The sequence below is a fragment of the Protopterus annectens genome, chromosome 2.part2 (assembly GCF_019279795.1).
Source record: "Protopterus annectens isolate FY-2018-M chromosome 2.part2, PAN1.0, whole genome shotgun sequence".
NCBI lineage: Eukaryota > Metazoa > Chordata > Ceratodontiformes > Protopteridae > Protopterus > Protopterus annectens.
In genome coordinates, this window is record NC_056730.1 from 801,570,163 (window position 1) to 801,588,968 (window position 18,806).

General features: G+C 44.2%; 1 protein-coding gene across 2 annotated transcripts in view; it reads left to right on the forward strand.

The window, feature by feature from the left end:
- LOC122795811 (cytochrome c oxidase subunit 7C, mitochondrial) overlaps positions 1–10,411 on the forward strand; it is a 90,035-nt gene extending 79,624 nt beyond the window's left edge. The window contains exon 3 of one of the 2 annotated variants that reach the window (XM_044064148.1): positions 10,303–10,411. The gene's annotated coding sequence lies outside the window, so the exon portion shown is untranslated. Of the gene's footprint in view, positions 1–10,298 lie in introns of both variants that reach the window. The other variant, XM_044064147.1, reaches the window with a different exon arrangement.
- Positions 10,412–18,806: the final 8,395 nt, after the last annotated feature.

The following is an 18,806-nucleotide window of genomic DNA, read 5'->3' on the forward strand; positions in this document are numbered from 1 at the left end:
TCCAACATGGCTCCGGATTCCCTACCTGCAGCTCCTAGTAAGCCAGACAGATATTACAGGGTTCCTGACTCCCACAAATTTCTTTTCAAAAATCCTGCTGCTGATCCTGAAACTATTTCAGAGTCCCGAGGGTGTAAAGGCCTCTACAGCCAAAAATCCTACTCCCTTTGACAGATTCCAGGGGCGCTGGATAGATGGAGAAAGAAGGTTTATATGTCTTCTACCTTGGCTATCAGGACCTTAAACTGCCAGTTTCCTATGCTTAAATATCAACAGCATGTTATGGGCTTACTGAAACAGAAAATGATGATTTCCAATCGTGTGGAAAATAGTTACAGGAATTATTGCATACTGCAGAAACGGTTGGAAAGCATACTTTGCAATGTGGTTATAATTCCTTGGAGGCCTCTTGCAGGGCCGCAGTTACTGGATCTGTGATTAGAAGGCATGCCTGGCTCAAGGAGCAAAATCTGCCTGATCATGTTAAAGCTAAATTGTTGGATGCCCCCTTGCAGCATGATACTCTGGTAATAAGGCAGAAGAGGTTTTAAAGAAAATGGAAGACAAAGCTAATTATATGCAAACTGTAAAAGATTTCTTGCAAGTGCAACCACCCAGGTTCAGTAGACACTTGCCCAATAGAAATTGGTCCTTTCCAGTGTCCAACAGTCACAAGGCAAATCCAGGCGCTCAAAAGGCTCCAGATACCAATAACAGGGTTCTTACAGGTCAAAGTAATGGGGTGCCTCCACTCCAAAGCTGGAGGAAACAAAGCACAACCCTACAGAAAGCAGTCTCAATGACTTTCCTCTGCCATCACCAAGCACTTATCTTTTGGCAGCCCCCTTGGGGGGAAAACTAGCAGTTCATGCTCACAATTGGCAGTTAATTACCCAGGACAAGTGGATATTAAACATAGTATCCCAGGGGTACAGATTTCATTTCCATACTTTGCCAATTCCAAACAGATGGCCAGATCTGCCACACAATCAGTGGGCAGAGGCTCAGAAGCAAGTTGTCCCTCTTGGATATGGGGGCCATTCAACCAGTACCAGAAAAGGTAAAAGGTCAAGGTTTTATTCGAGACTTTTCTTGGTACCCAGAAAAGACCATTCTTGGCGTCCAATACTGAACGTATCGAACATGTTCCTGGACATTCCAAAGTTCAAAATGCTGACTTTACAACAGCTATTGCCTATGCTGGGCAGGAACGCTTGGTTAGTGACTCTAGACTTGAGGCATAACTGCATATCCCAATAAGTGAATCCTGCAGAAGATACCTCTGCTTCAAAGCAGGTTTTTTGCATTACCAATTCTTTGCACTGCACTTTGGCTTATCTACTATGCCCTGGGTCTTTTACAAAGTGCCTGGCACCAGTAATTGCATTCTGTAGACAAAGAAGCATACAAATTTATTCTTATCTGGGCTGTCTCAAGGAGAGGACAAGGAGACACTGCTTCAACATCTGTCGTTTGTAAAAAGGCTTCTAACATGCCTAGGGTACACAAACGATAAGAAATACCAACTGGTACCCTCTCAAATAATTACATTCCCAGGTGCAAGCTTGAATACAACTGCCCAGATGGCTTACCTTACGCCAGACAAACAAAGGCAACTGTCAAAATACTTCAAACAAATGGCAACAAAAACCCAGGTTATCAAATTTTGCAGGCTTTGGGGTTCATGGCATCCTGCATTCATATGCTAGACTGCATATGAGGAAACTTTAATGGTACCTAAAAAGTTTATGGAGTCAACATTCACAGTCTGGAAACAATGATTCCTCTCATTCACTGCCTACAACAGGAGCTTCTTTGGTGGACAGAGACATGTCACCAAAACAAGGGACTGTCATTTACTCTACCCCCTGCCACCCAAACCCTAACTACAGACGCATCCGACTATGCTTGTGTGGCCCACCTGGCGGGGAGATGCATTCAGGGCAAATGGAGCCCAATGCTAGCTGTTCAGAGTGCTCGGACAGCCTTCAAGGACTTGCTTCATCCAGGACAACTACTGATAAAGACTGACAACACCATGGTTATGTGGTACATAAACAAGCAGGGGGGTACACATTCCTACCCCCTTTGCAGACTAGCCATGGCATTGTGGAACACAGCTTTGACTTGCCAAATGCATGTACAAGCACAATTCCTGCCAGGAAAACAAAATATTCTGGCAGATGACCCAAGCAGAAATCTTATGGACCCGCACGAATAGAAACTGGATCTACAAATATTCAGCATGTTAACACAGAAATGGGGGAGCCCAGACATGGATCTTTTTGCCTCTCCCCAAAATTATCAGTTGGACAAATTCTGCACAAGAACACATCACAAAAAGGCATGGAAAGTGGATGGCCCTATCCTTCAGTTCTATCAGTCTATGCCTTTCCTCCTCTGCCTCTTCTCTCCCAAGGTCTTGCTAAAAGTCGGACAGGAAAAACCAAACATGATCATAGTTGCTCCGGACTGGCCTCGCCAGCACTGGTACCCACTTCTAAGGAATTTGTCTCCACTTCCTCCTTGGTACTTGCCTCAAATACCTCATCTACTGTCTCAGCAGAACAATCAAATCCTGCACACTCTGCTCCAAATTCTGAATCTTGCAGCATGGCTGATCATTTAATTATTCAACGGCACCTCTCAGTAAATCTGTGATGGATGTCATTTTGGAAGCCAGAAGACCTAGTACTAGAAAATCTTATGCTGATAAATGGAAGAGATTCTGTGCTTGGAACCAAGCACAAGGAACCGACACAGCAAAGCCCAATATTCCTCCGATTTTACAATATTTGACTGAGATGCTTGACAAGGGCCTATCTTTTTCTTCAATAAAATCCATGCCTCTGCCATCTCGGCTCATTACATCACAGAGCTCCCCTCTTTTCTCATCCGCTGCTTAAACAGTATCTTAGAGGGGCCAAAAGTTTAAGGCCTCCCAGAAGATCACAAACTCCTGCGTGGGACCTCAACTTTGTGCTGGGAAAACTCACCCTGTCTCCTTTTGAACCTGCAGCTACTGCGGATATAAAATTTCTATCTTGGAAAACAGCTCTTTTTTCCTGGCAGTCACTTCAGCAAGAACTACAGGCTCTCATGGCTGTGGAGCCTTTTATTATATTTTACCCAGACAGGGTGTTCCTCAGGACCAGTCCTTTTATGCCTAAGGTGGTATCCAGTGTGGCTCTTAACCAGACTATTCACCTGCCAACATTTTACCCGAATCCACAGAACAAGGGAGAGCGGATTCTGCATTCATTGGACGTACACAGACAACTAAGATTCTACTTTAAACAGGACCAAATCTCTACGAAAGTTTGAGCAACTACCTGATGCATTTGCTGCAGGGTCAGAGGGGAAGGCTATATCAAAGCAGACTATTTCAAAGTGGATAAGCCACTGTATTCGTTTCTGCTACTTACACCATGGTAAACCTGTGCCCAAGGGGATCCGATCACATTCCACAAGGACTGCCTGTACCTCAGCAGCTTTTCTCTGAGGGGTCCCAACCAAAGACATTCTAGAGGCTGCTACTTGGAGCTGTGTTTAATACCTTCACAAAGCATTATCATTTGCCTCTGTTCTCCAAATCCAGGGCAGGCTTTGCCACTACAGTTCTGCAGGGCCTTATAGCTGCTCCTAATGCTGTTTAGTTCCATCCTCCCATCCATAGCTTTGGGATTCTACCCAAATGTAATGACTGCAACAGTGAAACACTAAGAACCTAGTACAGTTGTGTACACTTGCCATAAATGTAGATGTTAGAGTGTATTTACTGTTGCAGTCCGGGTTACCCACCCACCATCCCCCTTTTCTATACCTTTTCTTTCCTTCACTATGTACTAAAGCCTTTGTGGTGTGTTTGCTTTTAGATAAAGGTAAAGTTATGTTGATAAAAGTGTATTTACATATATTTCTGTTTTAAGAAAAACTGAATAAAGTGGCGTCTGCTGCATGTTTTATACCCCTGATGTCATGAAGAGGAGATGGCAACTGACGCAGGACCCAAGACTTTGTTGTTCAGGCCGACTGAGGACAACCTGCCAGCAGATTACCCAAATGTAATGACTCCAACAGTGAATACACTCATCTACATTTATGGTAAGTGTACACAACTGTACTTTTACTCTGACTCCAAAAAGAGGCTATGGGAACTCTTGCTCCTTCCTCAACACAGGCCTTTTGCTATCCCTCCTGTTCTGGACATTGTAGATGATGCTTTCTTGGAATCTAGTCTTTCCCCAGACACTTTACCTCCAGCTCCCCGAAAACCTGTCCAGTATTAAAAGTACCTGACTCTCAAGTTCCTCTTCAAGAATACTACTGCGGATCCAGAGACCATTTCCCTGGGACCAAAAGGCATTAAGGCTACTACTGCCAAAAATCCTACCCCTTCTGACAGAGATTCTAGAGTCTTGGACAGATTGAGTAAGAAGGTATACACTTCTGCTACTTTGGCCATTAGGGCTTTAAATTGCTAGTTTCATATGTTAAAGTACCAGCAGCATATTATGGAACTACTTGAACAGAAAATGATGTTGATTCCTGACTGTGCTGAACACAAAAAATTACAGGATTTAATGCATTCTGCAGAACAAGTTGGTAAACCTACTTTGCAATGTGGTTTTGACTCTTTAGAAGCATCTTGCAGGGCTGCTGCCACTGGCTCTGTACTTGGAACGATTGCTTGGCTTAAGGAGCAAAACTTGCCAGATCATGTTAAAGCTAAATTACTGGATGCTCCCTTAAACCAAGACCGCCTGTTTGGCAACAAAGCAGAAGTCGTCCTCAAAAGGATGGAGGAAAAAGCTAAATCATGCAAACTGATTTCGTACAAGTACAGCCTCCCAGATTTAGTAAGCGTTGGCCTTCAAAGAATTGGTCCTTTCCAGTCTCTTCCAGGCCTTCAGTCCATACCCAGGAACAGCAGACCACCTAGGTTAGTCTCAGGCTGCACACAGGCCTAAGCAGTGGGGGGCTCCCACTTCCAAAGCAGGGAGTAGTAAGCTACCCCTACGGAAAAATGGCACAATGACTTAAACCTTAACCCTTCCAAGCCCTGCTCAACTGCCTGCTCCCTTAGGAGGAAAGCTCGTCCTGCATGCAAAAAACCGGGGACTCATTACCCAGAACAAATGGGTTTTGAGTATAGTTTCCAAAGGATACAGATTCTACTTCCACACCTTACCAACCCCCAAACGGTTGGCCAGACCTACCCCCAAATCAGTGGGCGGAGGCCCACCAGCAGGTTCTCTCGCTTCTAAATATCAGGGCTATTCAACCTGTCCCAGCAGAACAAAGGGGACAAAGGTTTTTATTCAAGACTTTTCCTGGAACCCAGAAAAGACCGCTTCTGGCATCCTATCCTGGACATCTCTATTCTAAACACCTTTCTGGTAATCCCAAGATTCAAAATGCTAACTTCAACAGCTGGTTCCTATGCTAGGCAAAGATGCCTGGTTGGCAACCTTGGACTTAAAGGAAGCTTACTTGCACATTCCAGTAAGGGAATCTTGCAGGCAATACCTACGCTTCAGGGCAGGCTCCATGCACTGTCAGTTATCTGCACTTCCCTTTGCGAGTACCCTGGGTGCAGTTGATAAGCCAACTGGCATTCGTAAAGAAACTTCTAACCTCCCTGGGTACACCATAAACAAAAAGAAATCTCACCTAGTACCCAGCCAACAGTATTCCTGGGAGCATGCTTGAACACAACTTCACAGATGGCTTTCCTCACTCCAGAGAAACAAGTTTGACAACCTACTTCAAACTATAATTCCATATGCAAGACTGCATATGAGGAAACTACAATGGTATCTAAAAAGCCTATGGTGTCAATATTCTCAGGACCTGGAATCAATGATTCCTATCATTCCTTGTGTAAAGACAGAGTTCCTTTGGTGGTCAGAGGCCTGCTACCACAAGGGGCTCCCTTTCACTCTACCCCCTTGCTGCCCAAACCCTAACAGACTCATCAGACTATGCATGGGGGGCTCACTTGGCAGGGCAGTGCATTCAGGGAAAATGGAACCAGAGACCGATGCACCTGCATATCAACCAAAAAAATCTTAGCTGTACGGAATTCCCTGGCAGCCTTCAAAAGACTGCATTCTTCCAGGACAGCTATTGGTAAACACCGACAACACCACAGTTATGTGGTATATAAACAAGCAGGGGGGAACCCACTTGTACCCCCTGCAGACTAGCCATGGCTCTGTGGAACACAGCCTTGAGCTACCAAGTGCACCTACAAGCTCAGTTCCTGCCAGGCAAGCTAAATTCATTGCCAGACGACCTAAGCAGAAATCTCATGGACCCACACGAACGGAAACTGGAACCAAAAGTATTCAACCTCTTGAACAAATGGGGGACTCCAGAGGTAGACCTGTTTGCCTCCCCTCGGAACTATCAGTTGGACAAATTCTGCACAAGGACTTCCCACAGTCAAGCTTGGAAAGTGGATGCCCTGTCCTTTACCTGGGAAAGCCTCTCTGTATGCCTTTTCCCCCTCTGCCTCTCCCCTCTAAGGTTCTGCAAAAGATCAAACAGGACAAGTCAAGGACAACACTGATTGCACCAGACTGGCCATGCCAGCACTGGTAGCCCCTCTTAAGCAGTTTGACAGTGCTGGAACCATGGCACCTCCCTCAGACCACTTCCCTGCTGTCCCAGCAGGTGGGCCAGATTCTGCACCTTCAGCTTCAAACCCTGAACCTTGCAGCCTGGCTAATTCCTTGAGCTCTCCAATAGCATCCCTCAGTAAGCAGGTGCTAGATGTCATTCTGGAGGGAAGGAGGCCTAGTACTAGAAAATTCTATGCTGAAAAGTGGAAAAGATACTGTTCCTGGAGCCATACTCTGGGGATGGGCACAGCGGTGTCCAGCTAACCTCATAGTCTTCAGTATTTAACAGAAATGCTCCACAAGGGCCTGTCCTGCTAGTCAATTAAAATTCATGCCTCTGCCATTTCAGCACATTTATAACACTGAGCCACCCCTCTTCTCTCACCCCCTGCTAAAGCAATTCCTTAGAGGGGCCAAAAATTTAAGACCCCCAGGGGAGCCCCTACTCTAGCCTGGGACCTTAACTTTGTATTGAAAAAGCTCACTCCCTCCCTTTGAGCCAGCTGCAACTGCAGAGTTGAAATTCCTTTCTTGGAAAACAGCCTTCCTTCTAGCCATCACTTCAGCAAGAAGAGTGTCTGAATTACAGGCCCTCATGGCAGTGGAACCCTTCATTATCTATCTTCCATGCAGACAGGGTTTCCCTCAGGACCAATCCTTCCTTTTATGCCCAATGTGGTGTGTAGTGTGGCCCTAAATCAGTCCATTCATTTGCCTACTTTTTTCCCCAATCCAGAAAACCAAAGGAGAATGAATGCTGCGCACACTCTGGATGTGCACAGACAACTTAGATTTTATTTGGACAGGACTAAGCCTCTCAGAAAATCTGAACAGCTGCTAGCTGGCTTTGATGCAGAGGGGAAGGCCATTTCAAAGCAAACCATTTCTAAATGGATAGCCCATTGCATTCATTTCTGCTAAAAGCACCATGGAAAACCTACCCCACAGGGGATAGGATCACATGGGTGGCCTAATGGTTAAGGTGTTTGCCTTGCAAACACACAGTGCAGGGTTTGAATCTCACAAGGGATAATTGGCTAGGCTTAAAATGGCTCGCAAGGGCAGTTAGCCTAGTACTAACCTATGAACCTATGAACATTCCACCAGGGCTGCATCTACCTCCTACAGCCTTTCTCAGAGGAATCCCTACCAGGGGCATTCTAGAAGCTATCTGGTCTGTACATACCTTCACCAAGCATGACCACATGCCTATTTTTTTTCTAAATCCAGAGCTGGTTTTGCCACTGCAGTCTTGTAGGGCTTAATAACTGGCCCTAATGCTCTCTAACTTCCTCCTCCCTTCCTTAGCTTTGGGAATCTACCTAAATGCGATGACTACAACAGTGAAACATGAACATAATACAGTTGTGTACACTTAACATAAATGTAGATATTTGAGTGTATTCACTGTTGCAGTCCTGGTTACCCTCCCTCTACCCCCCTGACTTCACTTGGCTCTACCTTTCCTTCTTGTTTGGTGTATTTTAAGTTTTCTGGTTTATTTGCTATTTGATGGAGGTGTACCATAATACATAATTGCTTCCCATTGTGAGGGCACCTGACATCTGGGGCAAGAAAAACTGATGTAATCTCGTTGGCTGCATGTTTTATACCCCTGACAACCTGACGTCATGGAAGAAGACTGCATCCGATGTAGGAATCCAAGACTTTGGTATTCAGGCCGACTGAGGGCTACCTGCAGGCAGATAACCCAAATGTGATGACTGCAACAGTGAATACACTCCTCTACATTTATGGTAAGTGACACAACTGTACTTTCCTGTTGTAACTTATAGTTTTGGGGTGATTGACTGGCCCTATAAGGTATTGGATCAGTTGGACAAGAAAACAAGAAAAATGCTTCATGCCTTATCAAATGATATATAAAAATTGGTGTATGCCAGGATTATGTATCCTTGTTCTGAGGGAGGTGTGGGCCTCCTTCAAACTGATTTATATGTGTAGATCAGGAGTTGTAGGATGGTGTACATATTTGCTCACCTAATCAGATCCATGTATAGTTTTGAAACATGAAGAGAACAAATCTGACTTCTGCTTTGTTTAGCAGAATCATATTGTTTTCAATTAGGAATGTAAACCAAACCAGAAGTAGACTGAAATCGGGCAGCAACTGAATGTGCCAAAAAACAAGAGAATACAAGGAGAATGATAAAATGAGAAGGCAAGAAATGCGACAAAGGCACAAGTGTAGCTGCAAGTATGAAGACTCCTGGAACAACCTCATGTCAAATCAGGATTTGACTCTGGAATGATTTAAGATGTGAATTTAAACCAAAAGTTTTTAATGTTAGCAGCCCAGGATAGTGGACTTGCATACATGTTGGTTTACAAAGTTCATTGAATGTGTATGGAAACGGACCAAAGCAGGTTCTGTAAAACGGACCTGGAAACGGTTGCACGTGTTGCCTGGTGTGATACACTAATGGCAAGCACAATATGGCAAGACTTTCACTGGAGGGTGTGCAGACCTAAAGTATTGGAAGTAGCTGAGAAGCATTAGAAACATTAGCTACAAGGCATAGAGAATGATGTTTATATGACATGGGATCATCCATTGCCAACAGTTCAAAAAAAAAAAATGATGCAAGAAAAACAGTCCACGAAAAGACAGAAGTAATGCTAGTCATTGAAATTGCTATACCCAATGATTGCAGTGTCAGAGACTGCCATAAAATACCAGGATTTATAGGCCGAAACGAGGGCAGTGTGGTAGAAACGTACACAGACAGTTCCAGTAGTAGGAGCAGTGGGTCTCGTAAAGAATTTAGATTTACTACCGATACGTGTAACTCCGTCTGAATTGCAGAAGTCAATTCTGGGCACGCTGCTGGTGCTGTGTAGAACACTTTTGGTTAACATCTTCATGAACTTTAATCATACTTTTTGACTTTGGGAATGGTGTTCATTCCCGCCCATGGTATGAGACCTAAAAGCCTTGGAGAAATTGCACAAACCCAACAGTCTTTCAGTTACTGTCAACTTTTTGTGATAACTATATAGATTCAGAGTAAGTCATGCAGTCTGGATTCCCCAGAGTAATATATACTTAAGTGTACCTGATGTGTTGCCCACTGTTCATTGAACAGAGCAAAATGTAAAGTATTTTTCTTATGAAAACAAAGATCCAGGGTTAGACTAACTACCAAGATGAGTTGGCATAATGAACCTTGTCCACCTAACTTGAGCATTGTAAGCATCCCCCTACAATATACACCCAATAATTCCCTGCATCATTGGTACCTTTTTTTACCCTAAAGCTATATTTCGTAAACAGTGACAGACGAATGGCTTTAGAATGTTGTCAGATAATGGCTTTAAAAAAATACTGTATCAACTCTTAAGTGCTGAGAGGAAGTTACAGCTTTTACTGTGTGTAATTTTACACAAGTGAGAGTAGTGTGGCATTTCATACCTCAAGGTGTGTACATGCTTATTGCTCTAGCTCTAATAATTTGGCTGCGTGGGATTTTATGCACTGCTGCAGTATTGATCTTGGTCTGTCTTCTGGCAACTAGTTCACTACTATGAGAGAGATGGTTTCTGTAAAATGTTTAGTGTACAATGCCAAGTCTTTGTCAAAACTGGTATACTGCAGCTTTATGTAGAAGCCACCAGAAATTACTAAATAATGTTTTCTTTTTTCCTCTGCAGATAGATTTTGAAATGGAAGAAGAAGCGACTTTGAGAAACATTCTGCCATTTGATGATGGATAATGCAGTAGAAGCTGCTCTAAATGTTTTGTAAATAAATTTATTAAATGGTGTCTAGGTGTGTTGCTTCACTTAAGAATGCCCTGTTGTCTATTAAGTAAAGTGTGTACTTGACCAAATCTTCATGCAACTTATGTTAATTGTTCACTTAAGTTTTTTTTTTTGTCTGTACAAAAGCCAGTTGGGTGTAATTATTGCAAGTTTTGGAATCCAGTGGGCATTGCCTCAGTGTAATACAAATATAAATTTATATTTTAGTTTAAATAGAGTTTGACTCATTTGACAGGCCCTGGTGAGATCCACTCCACAGTACAAGGCTAAAAGAGTGGAAAATCAAAATCTTGCCATGCTGCTTAGTACAAAGACTAAATAGTAGTAGTTTTGACCAGCCAACATACAGATTCAACCCAGGAGACCAAGCATTGTCAACTGTATGATTTACAGCTTCACTCTGTCTTCAATTAAGTTTTCACTGTTGCTGAAAGAACACAGCAGTGTATTGACAGCTGTTTTCCCTTCTGCTTTTATAACAGAAGTGGACAGGACTGTCCGTGTTTGATGCCCAGATAAATCTGATACACTCAGTTGTATAGTATGTGTCTCCCGTCACATGTTTTGCAGTAGGAAATTATTAATTTCTGTAGAAGAAGCCAATATTTGTTTGCCAAATAATGTGAACCATTTCTTTTTGAGCCCTTTTGCACATTTTAGTTCTAGGTAGGGAGTTTTGTTCTAATTTTCTAAGTTTCTTTTGTTCAGATGGAACACTGGCTGCATGGGCCACTAATCACCACAGCTCCATTTACACATTCTAGACTCTAGGTCCATGTGCTTTATAACACTGATGCCGTACTCTCAGTACTACTTTCCATTTTGAAATATTCCATGACATGAAGCAGTGCTTTCCCATCTTGCAGTGCACTTTTCATTCTTCAGGTTGTAAAAGCTTTCTAAGCATTATGTACAGCCAGGCCAGTTTTTCAACTAAGCATGCCCCCTCCCCTCCAAACAATGTAATGCCCATTATCTTTTTTGGTAAGCTTTTATTCTAGTGGGTATTCTGTGTTGCATTTTCTTGTCAGAGAAAGTTTTTCTTTTTCTCCTCTAAAACTTGGTTCTGTGTGCTTCTATAGTTGCAGAATTGACTTGCCATTGTGTTCTTGTAATCGATTAACATAGTTTGCCAGTACACTTTGAACTGTGTAGGAACTCTGATACAGAACTGATTGTCGTTCTGTGAAAGACTTTATTTCCTTGTCTTAAACTTTGACTTCTCTTGAGATTTGGCAGTGCCCTTTCATTTTCTACCAAGATGTTCTTCGTGTTTCACTGTTGCAGTCATTACATTTGGGAAATCTGCTGGCAGGTTGCCCTCAGTCAGCCTGAATAACAAAGTCTTGGGTCCTGCGTCTGTTGCTGTCTCCTCTTCCATGACGTCAGGTCATCAGGGGTATAAAATATGCAGCTGACACCATTTTAATCTGTCTTTCTTGCCGTGCGGTGCCCGAAGCAGAAGCAGTTCGCAAGTGCCGGTCGGCCGACTCCTGAAATTTTCATTTTCGAGTTTCAGATCCGAAGTCCTCAAACTAAAGCGAAGTACCCCTTTGGGGAAACTTTTTCTTGCTTCCCACAAGTAATGCAAAAACCTCATAAGGATTTTCATTTGTACTGCATTCCTTGCCTAGGCTCTGATCATAAAGTGCCTTGCTGTCGGTTTTGTGTGCTAAATTTAACCAACGCACTATTAAGCGTCTGTATATTTTTGCTTCTAAATATTTAGGTTCAAGATTTAACTGCTCTGAAATGTAGTCTGTTAGCAATCCGATCCAGTCTCAAAAAAAAAAGCAAAAAAAAAGACAGAGGCAGACCGTCTAGGTCCAAAACCGACGAAGCTTCTCTTAAGCCAGTCGCCGGTTCACCGGTACTCAGTGAGGTGCTTTCGCTGCCCCTGATGCCCACTACTTTTGAGTCGCAGGCCTCTACCAAGACCCATTCGGAGTCCGGTATGCCCCGGGATTCTCAGAGTATTGAACCTGCGGATGTCTCTCCCTTGGATGGATCTGGAGCCACTGAGCAGGCACCGACTTCTGGGGGTGTTTTCAGGCCTCAGCATTTGTATAGTAAACTGACTCCATCAAAACAAGGCCAAAACCAACTTCTATGTCTTAAAAATCCAGCGCATGAGCCACGTGCTCAGGCCCCTAAGCCTAAAAAACAAATTATTAAAATAGTGGAGGACTTAATTACTTTGATTAGGGGTTCCTAATCCCCCCCTCCTTGCTAAGAGGCCTAGGCAAGGCACTGATTATGAATCTTAAGATCAGGTTTCATAGGTTCATACTAGACTATCTGCCCTAGGGCATTTATAAGCCTAGCCAGAGTGTGTTTGGCTTTCGCCACCCATTTTAAATTAATTTTGCTATGCACTTTTTCGAGGTTCGTATACTGTGCCTCTAACAGTGACACAGAAGTGATACCCGGGGTAAACCTACTATCTCCATCCACTCATCAAGATTCCTCTTGAAGAGAGTCAATGAGGGACTCTGCCTAACCTGGACTTGGATTTTATTCCAGAGTGAAGGGAGCCTCTGGGTTGTGAATCTGTCCCTCCAACATGTCCTGTTTGTTTCAGTGCTGAGGTTCAAGTCTCTCGAGCGTGTGGCTCGATGGGATTTGGATTTTCTGAGGTGCAGCATGTCCATTAATTCCGGGTTGGACATGGCTTTATACATCTGGCACAGATCGCCTCTGAGCAGAGCTGGAGTTTCTTTAACCGGGCAGCATATGGCATCTGTTTGAGCCCTTTGATCTTCTTGGTGAGGTACTTTTGGGATCTTTCCAGTTGCTGCAGGTGTCTGGTAAGGTACATCCCAAAAGGGGCATTGTACTCAATTATGGGCCTGATGAGGGATGAGTAAACAGGCACGATGACCTGCCCTGATCTAGATGTGAATCCCTTCATGATTAGGTGGGCTATATAAAATGTTTTTCTAACCACTTTGGCCACATGGTTGTCAAATGAGAGATTGCTATCAACTTGGGTCCCCAGGTCCCTAATTACTTCTGTACTTAATGGATTACCACCTATGTGGTAATTTGTGGGCACTTTAGTCATCCCCTTTCGCAAAAACATACACTTTTTGGCGTTTAGCTTGAGGCCATGGCTCTGGCACCAGTTGTCTGTTTATATGAGGCCCTTTTGGAGGATGCTTGTGTCAGCTGGAGAGTCTATTATGGCGCTCAGTTTGCAGTCATCTGCGAACTTGGTCAGCCACAGTCCTTCCATGTTGGCCTGTACCTCCGAGAAATATATACCAAACAAGAGAGGTCCCAGGACTGAGCCTTGTGGGACGCCACTTGTAACTGGTTTGGAGTCTGACATGGCTCCAGCAATTCTAACCATGTTGGTTCTGTCCTTTAGCCAGTTTACAACCCATCTAGTGACATATGGGGTTATATTTAAGCTGGTGAGCTTATCTATAATGCCAGAGTGGGGTATTGTATCAAAGGCTTTTGCAAGGTCCAGGTAGGCAGTGTGGACCACCTTCCCCTCGTTAATGGCCTTGGTGACTGTTTCAAAGAAATCAACCAGGTTTAAGAGGCAGGATCTGCCCTTAAAGCCGAACTGGGTAGCATCCAGCGTCTGTAGGTCCCCAATATCTTTATTTATGAGGTCCATGATGATCCTTTCCATAGCTTTGCAGACCAAGCTAGTCAGGCTTATGGGGCAATAGTTTCCAGGATCCATTGAGGCACCACCTTTGTGGAGAGGGACCACTGTTGCTGTACGCCACTCTTTAGGTACATATCCTGTAGTAAGGCTGAGATTGAACAGTAGTTTTATGTTTGGGTTTAGCTCTTCTTGGAGTTCATGTAGGATGCAGCCTGGGACACAGTCTGGTCCCATTGATGCTGTGTTTTTTGCTTTGGAGAGGGCGGCTCTTACCTGAGCATCTGAGATGTCAGGGGGGCAGCACTGTGCTGGGATAGATATTTGCCCTTTTGGTGTTGGGGGGGGGGGTTTGCACTGAACCTGTCAGCTAGCATGTTGGCAATGTCTGTGGGTTCGGTGTATTTTTTGTCATTTTGGACTAATTCTGAGCATATCTGGGAATTCCCACCCAGGTTCCTAACATAACTAAAGAAAGCCTTGTGATTATCCTTAGTGTCCTGTACAATTTTTCTCTCAAAGCTGGCCTTGGACGATTTTATGAGTGCCCGTAGTTTTTTGCTAATACTGATCAGAGATGCCTTCCCTTTTTGGGATTTTGCGCTCTCATGTAGTAGCTTCCTCCTTCTATTGTATAGTTTGTTTATGGCTGGGGTCCACCAGACAGGACGTCTGCCTTTGGAGGATTGGGTCTTGGTTTTATTTGGGATTGCATGATCCATGCATTCCTGAAGCTGTTCATAGAATGCGTTTATAAAGGATTCTGCGGTCTGGGCCGTATTTTCCACAGGCCCGGGGGCTTTGAAGGATTCCACCTCGGTTTTGACGAGTGTGAAATTTGCTTTAGAGAAGTTTTTCACTGTGGTTTTCTGGGCATGGGTCTGGATGTGAATATCCAGTGAGATTAGTTTATGGTCTGATCTTACCAGTGAGGGATACACTTCTGGTCTGGAGCATAAAGTCCCCATGTTGGTGATGATCAGGTCCAGTATGTTTTCCCCTCTTGTGGGAGTGGTAACAAGTTCCATAGCATTTGAGTTTATAAATTCTAGGAACCTTTGGGCTGGGGTGTTGGAGCTAGAGTAATGCTCCCAGTCTTTTTGGGTAGTTGAAGTCGCCCCATATAATGGTGTTTGGAGAGACCTTCATATTTTCCTGTGTTCTCAGGAAGGCCGAGTGGGGTTCCTGGGTTTGGGAGGGTGGTCTGTAGCAGGCTATAAACTGGAAGGCAGTTTTACCCACTGTTAGTTGCACATGGATAGTCTCTGATGCTTCGTGCTGTGTCACCAACCTGGAGGTGTGGGTATCTTTGACTAATATTGATACTCCCCATCCTTTTGTGGTTCGGTCCAAGTTTTGGGGCCGAAAAGCATGGTATGAGGTATAACCTGGTAGTGCTGGGGTGCTCTCGGGAGCCTTGAACCAGGTTTCTGTTACTGCACAGATATCTATGTTCTCCAGGGAGAGTTTAGAGTGCGTGTATCTTGAGGTTTAGACTTCTGGCATTGAGTAGCATTGCTCTTAGCTTCTTACCCCTTTTGATACCTATGGAGGTGGGTTTGTCTTTTGAGCCTTGCCTAAAAAAGGAACTATGGGGGTAGCAAGAGCCTTTGCCAATATCCGAAAGCCCAGGGGTGACAGGTGCAAGCCATCCCTAGCGAAGCATCGTGGCTTGTCGAGCATGTCATCCCAGGCTGACAGGCATTGGATCCCCTTTGAATGACACCAATACTTAAGCCAGTTGTTGAAATTGATCATCTTGTCTTCATATTGTGGCATCATTCTTGGTGAGGGTAAGATGTTGCTCAAGGTCAGGGTCATACCGGCCTGGGCTACATGCTCAGAGAGCTCCTCTATGACTCTCTTCATGTAGCCCAGGGAGGTACGTCTCGGGTCATTCACACCAGTATGGACAATGAGTCATATTTGTACTTGCCTTGGAGTGACCGGAGTGCTTGTGTTATGTGGTGGATCCTAGCGCCCGACAGGCAGCGCACCGTGACCTTCTCTTTGTTCAGCCTGGTGAGTGGGGCGTCAGTGTGCCTGACTATAGTCACCTATTACAAGTGTATCAGGTGTGTTTAGCCTTAAGGGCTGTGACTGTTCAGCACACTGGCTTTGTGAGCTATGTGTTGCACGTGTTTTGTTTTGGGGTAGCGGTTGCTTGGGTGTCTTCTTTGGAGGTCTCTGCTTAGGCAGATTTTTATTTAGAGCCTCCAAGTATGTTTTTGTGTTTGTGTTTGGTTTGCTGTCGTGGTAGGTCTATGTGAGACTGGAATTGTAGTGAGTGTGGTTTCTTTCTCCTGACTGGTTACGCCAGTACTGAGTTGAGAGAGCTTAGCCTCCAGATGTTCATCGTGCATTACAGCTGCAGTAATCACATAAATCTTTTCTTGCCTCAGACCAATGTCAGAAAAAGTTAATAATTGCGTCGCGTGGGTTAAGCCCTTAAGCGTTGGTAAAGATATTAATTATAAAATGTCGTCCGACTACGCTATATCTAAAAAAAAAAGGACGCCCAGTCGAGACCGCGGTCTCCAGCCTACCAATGTGGATAGATCTACATCCACCCATGGTGTATTTAGGCCTTCATCATCTTTCTCTATCAAGGCCTTCACTAAATCCAAAACAGCCAGGCAACATACTAGGCCTATACACAAGGCCCAACTCCTGGGCCTGCTAAAATGGCTGAGGACCTTATCACTCTTATCAGAGGCTCCCAGGCCCAGGATCCTCCTACTTCTGACCAAGAATCCATTTTATCAGAACATTCTGATGCTGAAGAACACTCTTATATGCAGAGCAGTCCATTCCTTCTGTATCCCCTTACCTCAGCATAGACCTTTGGCTATTCCTCCTGTTTTGGAGGTATTGGATGATGTCTACTCGGAGGCCTGCCTTAATCCTGATTCTCTGCCTCCGGATAGTATACAGCGTACCTAATTCTCATCAGTCCCTCCACAAAGGCCACACTGCAGACCCTGCAACTATTTCTCAACGCCCTAAAGGAATTAAGGTCTCCGAATCTAGATCTCTTGAAAGGTGGGGTAAGAAGGTTTATACCTCCCACCTAGCCCATGAGGGGCCTTAAACTGCCAGTTTCATATGATTAAATATCAACAATTCCTGTTATCTCAATTAAAGACCAAAATGTCACAGCCTGAACAACCTGATTTAAAAGAGTTGCAGGATATGATGCATAGTGCTGAACAAGTGGAACAAAATCTGCCAGACCATGTGAAAGCAAAAATTCTGGATGCACCTTTACATAAGGATGTTCTTTTTGGTGCTAATGCTGAGGACATATTACGTAAAAAGGAAGAAAAAGCAAAATCTATGCAAACTGTCAAAGCTTTCTTACAGGTTCAACCACCACCGTTCAGCAGGAATTGGCCTTCAAAAAACTGGTCCTTCCCAACCACTGACAAGCCCCAAAGAGGCAGATACAGACGCGGAAGGGGCAGAGGACTAGCCCAAGGGTCCCATAGAGGCAGACAATGGCAATCACCAGCAACAAGAGGTGGTGACGACAATGCACAGCAGTACAGGAACCAGACTCAATGACTCCCTCATTTCCATGCCAAGCAAAATTCAACTGGCAGCACCTTTGGGAGGAAAACTGGCACTATTTGCAAACAATTGGCATATTGTCACAACAGACAAATGGATTCTGGACATAATAAACAGAGGCTACAAATTCCATTTACACACTCTTCCAAAAATGAGAGGCATGCCAAACCTACCACAAAATCAAAGGGTAGAGGCACAACTACAAATTGCAAAGCTCCTAAACATGAGGGCTATACAAAGGTACCTACGCACCAACAAGCACAAGGTTTTTATTCAAGGCTTTTTCTGGTGCCAAGAAAAGGAAGCGACTGGAGACCCATACTGGACTTATCCGTTCTAAACACTTTTCTAAAATTCAAGATGCTCACATTACAGCAACTCCTTCCCATGCTGGGCAAGGGGGACCTCAAGGAGGCATACCTGCATGTCCCAATCAGACAAAGTTGCAGAAGATACCTCAGATTTCTTGCAGGTTCAAAACACTATCAATTCTCTGCATTGCCCTTTGGTGCCTGGCATCAGTGATTGCATACTGCAGACTTCAAGGGATACAAATTTACCCTTATCTGGACGACTGCCTGATCCAAGCGGACAGCAAACACTTACTTATGAAACACCTGGCATATGTGACACTGCTTTCTCTGGGATACACCATCAACAAGGAGAAATCAAAGCTAACACCCTCTCAGAAAATAACCTTCCACACCAGAAAACAAGGGCAACTATCTCATTACTTCAAAATACTTGCAAACACGTACCAGGCTTACTGCAAGGAAAATCCTGCCGGCTCTGGCATTCATGGCATCTTGCATTCTTCTTATCCCATGCAAAGCTGCACATGAGGAAACTTCAATGGTACCTAAAAATCTATGGTCTCAACACAGTCACAGCTTGAAGCGGAGATTCCAATAATTCCCTGTCTTCAAAAGGAATTCATATGGTGGGCCCAAGCATGCCAAGTAAACACAGGCCTCCCATTCTGCAAGCCTCAAGCTACACAAGTCATAACCACAGACGCTTCAGATTCATGAAGGACAGGTGCATTCAGGGCAGATGGCCCCAAAAAGAAAAGCACCTTCACATCAATCAAAAAGAAATGCTGGCAGTAATAAATGCAATCTCAGCGTTCAGAGAATTCCTGCATCCAGGACAACTGCTCATAAGAACAGACAACACCACAGTAATGTGGTACATAAACAAGGAGGAAC